Source organism: Schistocerca serialis, chromosome 3 (assembly GCF_023864345.2).
Source record: "Schistocerca serialis cubense isolate TAMUIC-IGC-003099 chromosome 3, iqSchSeri2.2, whole genome shotgun sequence".
NCBI lineage: Eukaryota > Metazoa > Arthropoda > Insecta > Orthoptera > Acrididae > Schistocerca > Schistocerca serialis.
In genome coordinates, this window is record NC_064640.1 from 404,988,022 (window position 1) to 405,000,512 (window position 12,491).

The following is a 12,491-nucleotide window of genomic DNA, read 5'->3' on the forward strand; positions in this document are numbered from 1 at the left end:
TCCTCTTGAAAAGTTATTTGCAATGTCCTCGTGGGAACTGTAAGTGCAGTTCCTTCTTGGAAATGTTTTACAAGCGCAGTTTTTATTTTGCCTTTCCTTTTCATGCTATTGGTAAATACAGGATACTGTGAATTGTTTCGGTTTTATTGCAGAGCAAGTAACGTAAAAATTGAAAAGTTTCCGCACTGGGACGCGACTCCATGACCCCTGGAGCACCGTTGCGTAATCTTTCCGCTGTGGACAAGATGGGCGGTCGAAATACAGTGCGCTACAGATTCGTTTTTGTGATCGTGTTTCCAAGATACTGTTACGATAGTGAAAATTTGTGAACAGAGACCAAGAAAGCCAAGAGAGGCATGGAAATGGAAACACCTCAGATCATCACAACGAGACAGACGCTAGAAGAACAAAGATAACCACAGCATTTAAGAAAAGACTATGTAACATCAGTATGACCTTATTGTAAAATTGTTTTTGTAATGCCATTTAGCCTGAAGATGAGGTATTCCCTCGAAACATGTCGCTAAATAAATAAGTTATACAATAGTCAACAAAGTTTGTGACTGGTAGCGCTAATTTAAAAAACCTTTACGTCAGTGATACTACCGTATATGTACATTCACAAGAACTAAATTTTCTATGAAAATGAGAGTATCTTTGAATTTAATAAAGTATAATACCTATATGTTTACACTAAGTTTAAGACGCGCTAAACAATTCGGCACTTCCGCTAGTGCAGCACCCATATGTGCAAGAGTCTAGTGTATTTGAATGGAGTGCAGCGGGATACATCACATTTGTTGCCAGATAAGTTTGAATTTGATTACACAGTTGATCGGGTACATATTATTTCCGCGACGCAACTTTACGTTGACACACTGACATAGTCTTCCAGGTAAGACTTCGCAGAAGCCGCTGCAACAACAGAAAAAGCTATTTCCAGTCCGTCATATCTTGACAGACCTATCATGCGAAGTAGCCAGCTAGAATAGAGAAAACCGAATAAAATTATTATAAAAAGCAGAGATGCGTCTGTTCTACCACCCATCATGGTCTTTTATCTGTGAAACTGTGCGTTTGTGCACAATCGTTGTTTGAAGGCTGACGAATCGAAGGACTAGGAAATACACGTCGCAGTACCGGGTAACTCAAAAGTATACACACCTGATTCATAAGAATCGTAAATTAGGTATTGTAAGGAAAAAAGTTAAACTTTTACTTGAAACAATACATGTTAAAAAAATATTACTTACAGACTCGCGTTTCCCAAAAAAGAAATTGCTGTGTTGTAGTTCTTTCCTTATACGTCATCAAAGTGCAAATGAGGATTTTCAGTTAAGTGATTAAAACACAGCGGAATGGAACAGTAGGCACACTTGTAAAGGACAACATGTGGACAAGCGACATCAGTTTCAGTTCCGTGCGGCACTTGTGGAAATATCAAACGCTAAAGTGATTACATTACCCAGATCTCTACCACGAGCTGTTCCATTCCGCTGTGTTTCAATCACTTCACTGAAACTCCGCATTTGCACATCGATGAAAAAACACGGGAATAATGTACCAAAAAACAAAAAAAAAACAAATTTTATTTTGGGAAATATGACTCTATAAGCGCTGCATATGTTAACAAATATGTTAGTTTTTTTGCCAAATAGTGCCTCTTTTCAGATGAGCAGCAACATGCATTAGGTCAGTGAATAACATATGAAATATTTTCCTGTTTTCTACCGCACAATGGTTATGTTAACTCGTTGTTTATATAAACGGAGAGTGTTGTTTAAATACCCACAAAAATGGACGTAATCCACATAATCAATACTTTATTATTTTATAGGGAAAAAACTGTACATTGTATATTGCACGCTAATTTCAAAATGGCAAACCGCCGAAACGAGACTCGTAGATTACGTAAATAACGAGTTAATAAAATCATTATGCGCAGAAATCCGGAAAATATTTAATATTGTTTCTGCAGTGACTAGTGCTTCTGTAATCCTTACATTTGCTAACCTTCAAACAGCGACTGCACACAAATGAAGGGTTTTACATGTAAATGACCTTGAGGTGTGGTGACACCGACACGTCCTTGTATTTTGAAATCATTTTCATTCTGCTTTAGCCCTTCGAACTCAGGTACTTACCTTGCAATAAACAATTATTTGTCACATTAGGAATTGCTGTTCCGGAGCCAAATTACGACGTACTTCCATTTAAAATGACAAAGTTAAGTGTAGTTAATCCTCTATCCGTCTTTGTAAGCATAGACTGTTAGCACTCTGTCCGTCTTTGTAAGCATAGACAGTTAGCACCACATTATCCACCATTTATTTATTTTTTATTTATTTATGCATTTATTTTACCTGGCAAGATTAGGGCCTTCAGGCCCTCTCTTACACCTAACCAGGCATACTCAGATTCAACAAATTTCAGTTTCTACAGAACATTACGGACATATAACATGTTATACAGTATTAATGTTAAAGAAAAAAAATAGAGATTATAAAAGTAGTACAATGATAATTATAACAATCAAAAAATAATTATAACAATCAAGAATAATAATAATAGTAATAGTAATGACTATGTATATGAAAGTAAACATATTTTTCTTTTATGAATGTCAGTCCGATTGCTAGTTGGGAATTTACTCGTTATATTCTTGCAGCTTGTGAGTTATTCTCATCAAGCAGAGACATAAGACGATAGAATGGGGTGAAAGAGATATAGAAGAGGTAGATAGGTTAGAGGATGAGAAATAGAATGGTAAAATTCGAAGCTATGATGGAGAGGAGAAAGAAAAAGATGAGAGGGGCACAACAATGGTGGCTATACCGTCCCTAATATGTAAGTCTTGAGTAAGTCTTAAAGTCCAACAACTTTTATCTGAAGCTAATTTTGTCCTTCTGCAAAAGTGCGAGTGTTATTCTGGTAACCTGATTCACCCTTTACAAAGCTATCAACTGTGTACAGAGACAACAGTCATTATAGAGATGAATCTTAATCGAACACCTAATAAATTAGCATCATATACGATTTGTTGTCCACGTATGTGCAACTGTTTTGAGGTAAAAAATATGTATATACTCAAGCCGAAAAGCATAAATACTAATGGTTCAGTAATGTCCGCTCAGCTACTGTTATTTCAATTATTTTTGAATGTATGCGTAGTGAAAGCGTCCGGAGAAGCAGAAATCATGAGCACGCTTGTTAAAAGTGAATTATGCGGTTTGACGGAAAGACGAATATCTCGTTGAAAGACATCATGTCTGCTTATGGCTTTCTGTATTTTACTGCGTGCTGTTCAAGTTACGACATTACACCATTTTCAAGCGCAACGAATTTGCGACCAAGAGTTCTACTTTCTTATTAGTTTCGCCTCTTGTTTCTTCTGATTAATCCCGGAAGTAATACGCTATAGTTTCCGTTAAGCTTAACTCAAGTTTGTATCATGGGATGACACAAATTGATCGTCATACAAAATGATTTAATGCCAAAATTGTAATGGCACCGATAAAATATAGACAGCCATAAGCTGAAGTAATATTACTCCGTTCAGACAACTTATGTAGGACGCAGACCTGTTCCTCAAGAAGACAATGTACCTATTATCCTCATGGAATGCTAAATTCACGTCAAAGACTACTGTAAAGTATAATTTTCAAACACAAACTAAAATATTAGTTATTAAATGCTATGGGAGGCATGTAGTCAGCTGGAAGGCTATAGAAAGATAAATTACAGCTTAAAAATTTTAAATGTGGAGCTGGTTCTGTTCTTATCAGGAATATATGAGTTCCATAGTACTCGCAAGCCTGCTTTTAATTTTATTTTACCCATTAGAAATGGTTGGTTAAACCTACTTTTAGTGAAGCTACATTTTATGTAACATGCAAGTGGATCCACAAACTAAACCCTAAACAACTTTAGAATACAACTCCATTTTCCCAGTCTGCTTTTAATTTTATTTTATCCGTTAGAAATTATTGGTTAAACCTGATTTTAATGAAGGTACATTGTATAGTAACATACAGGTGTATCCACAAACTAAACCCTAAATAACTTCAGAGTGTAACTCCAGGTCTCAGAAGCCTAATCAGGTTGGTACACAATGCTGAATGCTAAGATGTGACGTATCGCGAAGTTCTAGGGCGGTTTAAGACTCGCATACAATTTGTTAACACAAGTACAACTAAGTATCTACGAAAGATATCTGAATCTCTTGCCAAGCGCTGTGAAATTTTGTAGCTGAGGTGCCAAGTGTTGCATTTTATCGCAGATGAAGGTAATGCGGTTTGTGGCATCGACCACTGAATTTTATATTCACTGATGAGTGAAGCTTAGCTCCGCATCAGTTTCCATTAAATATTGTTTTTATAGTTGCATTCAACGACTTTCAATTAGCTTTTGTAGTGTAAGATTGTCTCACATCCCAGATATACCTTCAAATTTTTGTAATTACGTTTTATTGGCAGATAAGTTAGATTTGGTATTAATTATATATTTTGTACTCTCAAAAAGAAATTAAGATTACAGGTTCTTAAAAACTTAACTTCTTCTTAAACTTTTGTACAATTATTCTCTTCCACGTAATCTTCAAAGCCAAAATAACAAGTGTTCCAATGCATTTTACACTTACTGTTTATTGGCTTGAAGGCGTGATAAATGAATCAGAATCCGATTTTCCTTTCAGACATCCGTCTAGACGGACACAGTTGGTTTCCAAAAATATTCAATGGTATTACATGTAATAAAATTAACTGGTATATATCACCGATTTATATGCGGTGGCCAATAATAATACACTTCACTCGAAACAGAAAAGGTGAATAGAATACGAAGAATTCCTAGCAGAACACTGCGTGCAGGATAAATGAAGGTCAGTTGTACCTCAATATTAGTAACTGCGGCGGCCTGAAACGAAATGTAAGGACCATGTATATAAGAAAAGCCATACTGAGTGATGTTCTTGGTTAATTTTTAATGTTCCCTATTTCATTTATACTATTTATGAGGCATATATCGATAATATTTATGAAACCACAGTAACGAACTAGTTGTTAATTCTCTTTCCAGAAAAGCTGACAAAACCATCATTGAAGGCCACTCAATAGACGCCAGATTTGAGTAACACACTCTACTCAAGATGACATTCAATTGTTTAGTAGTTTTATGAGTTCAAGAAGTTATATTGTTTCTTCATACACTGTATTACGAGCTGTTTCACTTTCTATCACGTAATTTGATTTGATACGTTTTATTAATGGAACGTCGAAAAAGCGCAAGATTAATGTATATTTCATATGTACTAAAATTTTCTCATTTTTATACTCCCACTAAATCAGAATGTGTTCCATTTTTTGCGATACACATTGCATATACGATTATATGGCAGATTTCGTATTATATGGTTTCATTAAGGCGCACAGTATCTATAGCAGCATCCTCGTGCCTTACCTAATGGTTCTGTTTTCTAAGATTTGCACTCCCGTTAGGTATAGAGTTTTTGTAAGCTCGCCGAATATAGCTTCTATCTTCAGAATATCGTCGCACATTCCTAGAGATGTTTAGACGTACTACATAAGCTTATCAGGAGCGGCACCATCTAATGACGTTCACAGTCTAGCAAAAGAGCACACAAAGCAGAACTACACTCCTGGAAATGGAAAAAAGAACACATTGACACCGGTGTGTCAGACCCACCATACTTGCTCCGGACACTGCGAGAGGGCTGTACAAGCAATGATCACACGCACGGCACAGCGGACACACCAGGAACCACGGTGTTGGCCGTCGAATGGCGCTAGCTGCGCAGCATTTGTGCACCGCCGCCGTCAGTGTCAGCCAGTTTGCCGTGGCATACGGAGCTCCATCGCAGTCTTTAACACTGGTAGCATGCCGCGACAGCGTGGACGTGAACCGTATGTGCAGTTGACGGACTTTGAGCGAGGGCGTATAGTGGGCATGCGGGAGGCCGGGTGGACGTACCGCCGAATTGCTCAACACGTGGGGCGTGAGGTCTCCACAGTACATCGATGTTGTCGCCAGTGGTCGGCGGAAGGTGCACGTGCCCGTCGACCTGGGACCGGACCACAGCGACGCACGGATGCACGCCAAGACCGTAGGATCCTATGCAGTGCCGTAGGGGACCGCACCGTCACTTCCCAGCAAATTAGGGACACTGTTGCTCCTGGGGTATCGGCGAGGACCATTCGCAACCGTCTCCATGAAGCTGGGCTACGGTCCCGCACACCGTTAGGCCGTCTTCCGCTCACGCCCCAACATCGTGCAGCCCACCTCCAGTGGTGTCGCGACAGGCGTGAATGGAGGGACGAATGGAGACGTGTCATCTTCAGCGATGAGAGTCGCTTCTGCCTTGGTGCCAATGATGGTCGTATGCGTGTTTGGCGCCTTGCAGGTGAGCGCCACAATCAGGACTGCATACGACCGAGGCACACAGGGCCAACACCCGGCATCATGGTGTGGGGAGCGATCTCCTACACTGGCCGTACACCACTGGTGATCGTCGAGGGGACACTGAATAGTGCACGGTACATCCAAACCGTCATCGAACCCATCGTTCTACCATTCCTAGACCGGCAAGGGAACTTGCTGTTCCAACAGGACAACGCACGTCCGCATGTATCCCGTGCCACCCAACGTGCTCTAGAAGGTGTAAGTCAACTACCCTGGCCAGCAAGATCTCCGGATCTGTCCCCCATTGAGCATGTTTGGGACTGGATGAAGCGTCGTCTCACGCGGTCTGCACGTCCAGCACGAACGCTGGTCCAACTGAGGCGCCAGGTGGAAATGGCATGGCAAGCCGTTCCACAGGACTACATCCAGCATCTCTACGATCGTCTCCATGGGAGAATAGCAGCCTGCATTACTGCGAAAGGTGGATATACACTGTACTAGTGCCGACATTGTGCATGCTCTGTTGCCTGTGTCTATGTGCCTGTGGTTCTGTTTAGTGTGATCATGTGATGTATCTGACCCCAGGAATGTGTCAATAAATTTTCCGCTTCCTGGGACAATGAATTCACGGTGTTCTTATTTCAATTTCCAGGAGTGTAAATGAACTGTTTCCTTTTCGCGGTGTAGGCATCCTGATGGACATTAGTGTTCTTTCTCTTGGGATTAACAACTTTTATTAGTAATAAATTTGTGGATTACTAGGACTATCGATTTTTATCTGTACATAAACTGCTTTGGCCAGAGAAATCAGGAGACACGGAATTAGGCTTCTTGATGTGATGTTGAGTGCAGTTTTTCGAGACTGACAAATCGTTATCGTCTTCTGAAACTTACACTCCACCCTAGTAAAAGTCGACATGCGAGTGAAAAAAAATAGGATGTAAACGTTCTCTGAGTGGATTATGTAGATAGATGAGGACCAGCGATACACCTATGCAGTTCGCATCAGCTCGAGCAGAATCTGGTCTTGATAAAAAGGGGAGCACCCCCTACTCAGTATTCGTTTTAATTTACTCTGTTTCCTTGAAAGAGTAAGTGCTATTATAAGAAAGGCTCCTCTACCATCATACTACGGAGGATATATGTTTTTTTAATATCGTCTCACGAACGTTGTTATGCTGACGGAACGAGTGTGAGACATACAAAATACTAAATGCTTTCATTAACCTCCGTAAGTTACGTAGTTATGAGCAAAATGTGACTGATATGACGTATACTGCCAAATCGTTTCGAAGCTCTAGTCTAATATCTTTTCTTTAAAGCCAGCCAACAGTCCACTACAAGAAATATTATATTTCGTCCAAAGGTTTCAAGGTATCGTCAAGACGGCCTGAATGACATATACGTTCTCTGCTCGAAAACGAATTCTTCTCTCTAAAATAACCTGTGAACCGCCACGACAGATGCATGCGAGTCACGAAACCTGCCATCCAGATCCGCGACTCGGTGTACATCATGGTTTACCCCTGTGCGTCTTCTAAATCGTCCGATCTCTCGCGGAAGGTCAACCTTACTACACGGCAGATAAAACCACAGAAAAGTAGGAATGGAACAATTTCCGCAAACACACTTAACAAATCTGGCGCACTCGTCTCTCACTGTCTGCTATAATACCGATCGCAAGCAATGTTTATCAATAAAAAATGAATGAGAAGACTTTTTTTAACCTGTCCTCGTTTTTCATCACTGTAGACCTAAATTAACGATGGACAGCGAAGTGAAAACAGCAGCAGATGAATGTCAAAATAAAACAACAAAATTACGAGGGTTATTCGGAAAGTAAGGAACGATCGGTCGCGAAATGGAAAATACAGTGAAAATCTGATGAAGCTTTGCCCACATGCGTTAGGCACTGTCTAGTACGCCCGACGATCGCATCATGCCGCTCTTTTCAGTTCTGAGCTCACAGTGAGAACGTAAAGATGGCTAGAAATTAGCGCCTCCCGCCAAGAATCAGGGCCTGGCGAAAGATTTCGCCTGAAGCTATGCATTCCACATAACATAGTCATGCGGTTCGTTCTACACTTCAATTCTCGGCCGCACTCTGCAGGGGATATGAAGATGCTCCTGCAGCATCTTCGATGGGAAGTGTTTGATCACCCACAATACAGCCCGTAATTGGCTACCCCTGAGGTTCATCTCTGCTCAAATGAACCGCTGGCTATGAAGACAATATTTTGACACAGACTACGAGTTGCAGTCCAGAGTACAAAATTGTCGAAAAGCACTGGCGGCTGTCTTCTATAACGAGAGAATTGAAAAGTTGGTACAACGCTACGACAGATGTATAAGTCTGAGCGGCGACTGTGTAGAGAAGTAGCTGGAAGGTGACGTTAACCGTTGCAAATCAAACAGTTTTGATTTTCACTGTGGTTTCCATTTCGCGACCTATTGTTCCTTACTTTCCGAATAGCCCTCCTACATTCGCTGGTATGAAATTAATAAAACTGGTGGAGAATGAATGGAATGATGTACAGTGAAATGAAACGATATCTGTGAAGTAGGTTCAGAAATGCTGAACTCCAAACATAAGGAATATGACGTCGTTAATGAATATTTCTGCAAATCAAGATTCGATTACAGATCTGCTTATTGTAAGCAGTCTCCATGAATATTAGGCAATGTTTTTCTTTGTTACCTTCTAGATTTATATGTTCACTGCTCTCATATATTTAATACCCATTACGTTTATCACATTTCACAAATGTGATATAATCGCTTTCAAAAGTTAGGCTTCCATATTGTACCTTCCGCATTGAAAACGATTATCTGAGCAAGCCCTCAAACTCAGACTCAAACTTTCTTCGTCACTGATGTTATTGCTTGTTTTTACTTTGAAAAATTCAAGGTTCTCTCCTACAAGAGGAACGGATATGATGGACCTTGACTTATCCTGACACAACGGATATATATCAGTACAATGAGATTCACTGATGTGTAATCAATGGAAGAATAGAATGAATTGCAATAACATGTCATGATCTATTGATACATAGCCAGCACGTATTTAGAAAATATTGCTCTTGTGGAACACAACTGGCTCTTTATTCACTGGAAGTAATAACTGTTATCGATCGATGATCTGAAATTGATTCCATATTTCTAGATTTCCAAAAGGCTTTTGACACTGTTCCTCACAAGCGGTTTCTAATCAAACTGCGTTCCTATAGTGTATCATCACATTTGTGCGACTGGATTCGTGATTTGCTGTCACAAAGGTCACAGTTCATAGTAACTGACGAAAAGCAATCTCGTGATATCTGGCATTTCCCAAGAAAGTCTTATAGACCATCTAATGTTCCTAATCTATATAAACGATTTAGGAGACGATTTGAGCAGCCCTCTTAAACTGTTTACAGATGGTGTTGTTGTTTATCTTCTAGAAAAGTGATCAAAAGATCGAAAACCAATTGCAAAATGCTTTGGACAAGGTATCTGTATGGTGCACAAAATGGTAATCGATTCTAAATAATAAAAAATGCGTGGTCTTCCACATGAGTGCTTGAAGGAATCCGCTAAATTTCGATTACACGATTAATCACACAAATTTAAAGATCGCCTAAACGTTTGAGGATCAGAATTAAAAGCAATTTAAATTAGAAAAAACTCATAGAAAATGTTGTATGGAAGTCGAACCGAAGACCGCCTTTTATTGGTATCACCCTTGGAAAATGCAACAACTCTACCTAAAAGACTGCCTACATTGCCCTCGTCCGTCCTCTCCTGGAGTACTGGATTATAAGCAGGTAGGATTGTTGGAGGATATCGAAAAAATTCAAAGAAGGGTAGTTCGTCTTTTACTCTCGCAAAAAAGGGAAGGGAGCGTCACGGATACGATGCGCGAGTTGGGGTGGCAATCATTAAAACAAAAGCACTTCTCGTAGCGGCGAGATCTTTTGACGAAATTACGATCATCAACTATCTACTCTGAATGCGAAAATATTTTTTGGCTCAAACCTACATGAAGAGATAAGACAATTATAATGAAGTGAGAGATATCAGAGCTGGCACGGGAATATTTAAGTTTTCGTTTTCCCCACGAGAACATAACAGTAGAGAAATAGTCTGAAAATGGGTCAACGACCCCTCTGCCAAGCTACTAAGTATGATTTGCAGAATAGTTATGTAAGCGCTGAACTCCATACGTAATGAATATGTCGTGACAAGTGGAAATTTGGGCCGGAACGCGTATCGTCTACTTATCACGAGAAGTCTTCTTAACCATGATGATATCTGAGCACGCTTAGGTGGGGGACGTAGTAAGAGTAAGCATCAGAGGGAAATCAAGATCTGCGTCGCGATTGGAGCCGTTCACGGATAGGCGACAAATAGGACATCGGTGTTCAAGTAACTTTGTGGCACAAATTTTCGTTAGTTACCACATATATCAGTACATATTCGTTACATAGATGAAGAAGGTGTCGCAGTTTAATGACAAAGAAGAAAAAATGCGATTGGACGAAAAAATTATTGTTAAGGCACCTGCTCGCGATGAGCCAGAGATCCAAAATCAAATCCCGATGTAGCACAATTTTTCATTACTCGCAGAATACTAATTACGTAAGCAAATAAATCATAATTAAATAACAGAAAAGCAAAAAGAATCTATCACAGAAGGTAGAATATGTTTGTTCAAACTTTTTGATTTAAAGATGACAGTTGCAGGAGCCCATAAAGAAAGAATGTTAGGAAGAGTAACAGAATTTTGGAAATTTTATAAGTATGTTTGTTAATTTTCATCTAAATCCGGATAATAGAAGGGAGAGTACGAACTCGGGGAAAACAACTTCCTGAGATATCTATAAAAAACATTGTATTCGCTGATTGACCATTGTCTGTCAATCTGGAATCCTTACCGTGTATGATTAGAGGAGGATATGCAGCAGGCAGTTACGGGCTTCTCGACGCAGCTGGACACAGTGTTTTACCAAACGGGTATCTCCAATCTGGTTCGTCGCTGAGATGATTGCCTCAATGCTCACTGCAATTTTGCCTTGCTGGCATACCGATTTTAGACTTCGAATTAAAACTTTTTAATCACCTCTTATGTGTAGCTTAATCCCTAGTCTGGCTCAGATGGTTCAAATGGCTCTAAGCACTATGGGACTTAACATCGGAGGTCATCAGTCCGCTAGACTTAGAACTACTTAAACCTAACTAACCTAAGGACATCACACACACCCATGCCCGAGGCAGGATTCGAACCTGCGACCGTAGCAGAAGCGTGGTTCCGGACTGCAGTACCTAGAACCGCTCAGCCACAGTGAATCCCTAGTCTCTATTAGTTAATTATCTGTCATTATGGACCCCATTAAACTAAGAGGGACACATGATTGCCAGTTATTAACACCCTCAGCATCTAAATCTAGATTTATACCCCACAAACCCTGCTACTGGTTACAGGTCCTCTAGTCGAATCATTGCACAATAATGTCTAAGCTTCGCTTTAAAGGACACCGCTGAAAGAGGTGAATAATCTTTCTACCAAAATCTTTGCTCAATTACCTTATTATATGAAATATATAAAAGATAGTCAAGACAAATTTAAAACCAGAATACGCAAGATTTCCTCTGGGCGGCTGCTTCTCTTTCACACGGGAATGAATAACATCTTACTTCCACCAAGATACATCGCAGTTGCTTTTAAATGATTTCATTGTATACATCTAGATCTATATCAATACTCTACGAACCACTGTGAAGTGCATGGTAGAGGGTACACCCTTTGTGCCAGTTATTAGAGCTCCCACCCGTTCCGTTCGCGTATGAAGCGCGGGAAGAATGATTGCTTAAACGCATCTGTGCAAGCTGTAATTAGTCTAATATTGTCTTTGCGGTCCTTACGGAAGCGACAGGTAGGAGGCTGAAGCCTATTCCCGGATTCTTCACCTAATCCTAGTTCTTGATACTTTGCAAGTATGTTTTCGCAGAATAGTCAGTCTGTCTTCAAGTGTCTGCTGGTTCAAGTTTTTCAACGTCTCTGTGACGCTTTTCCGTAAGAGAATGCCACGTCT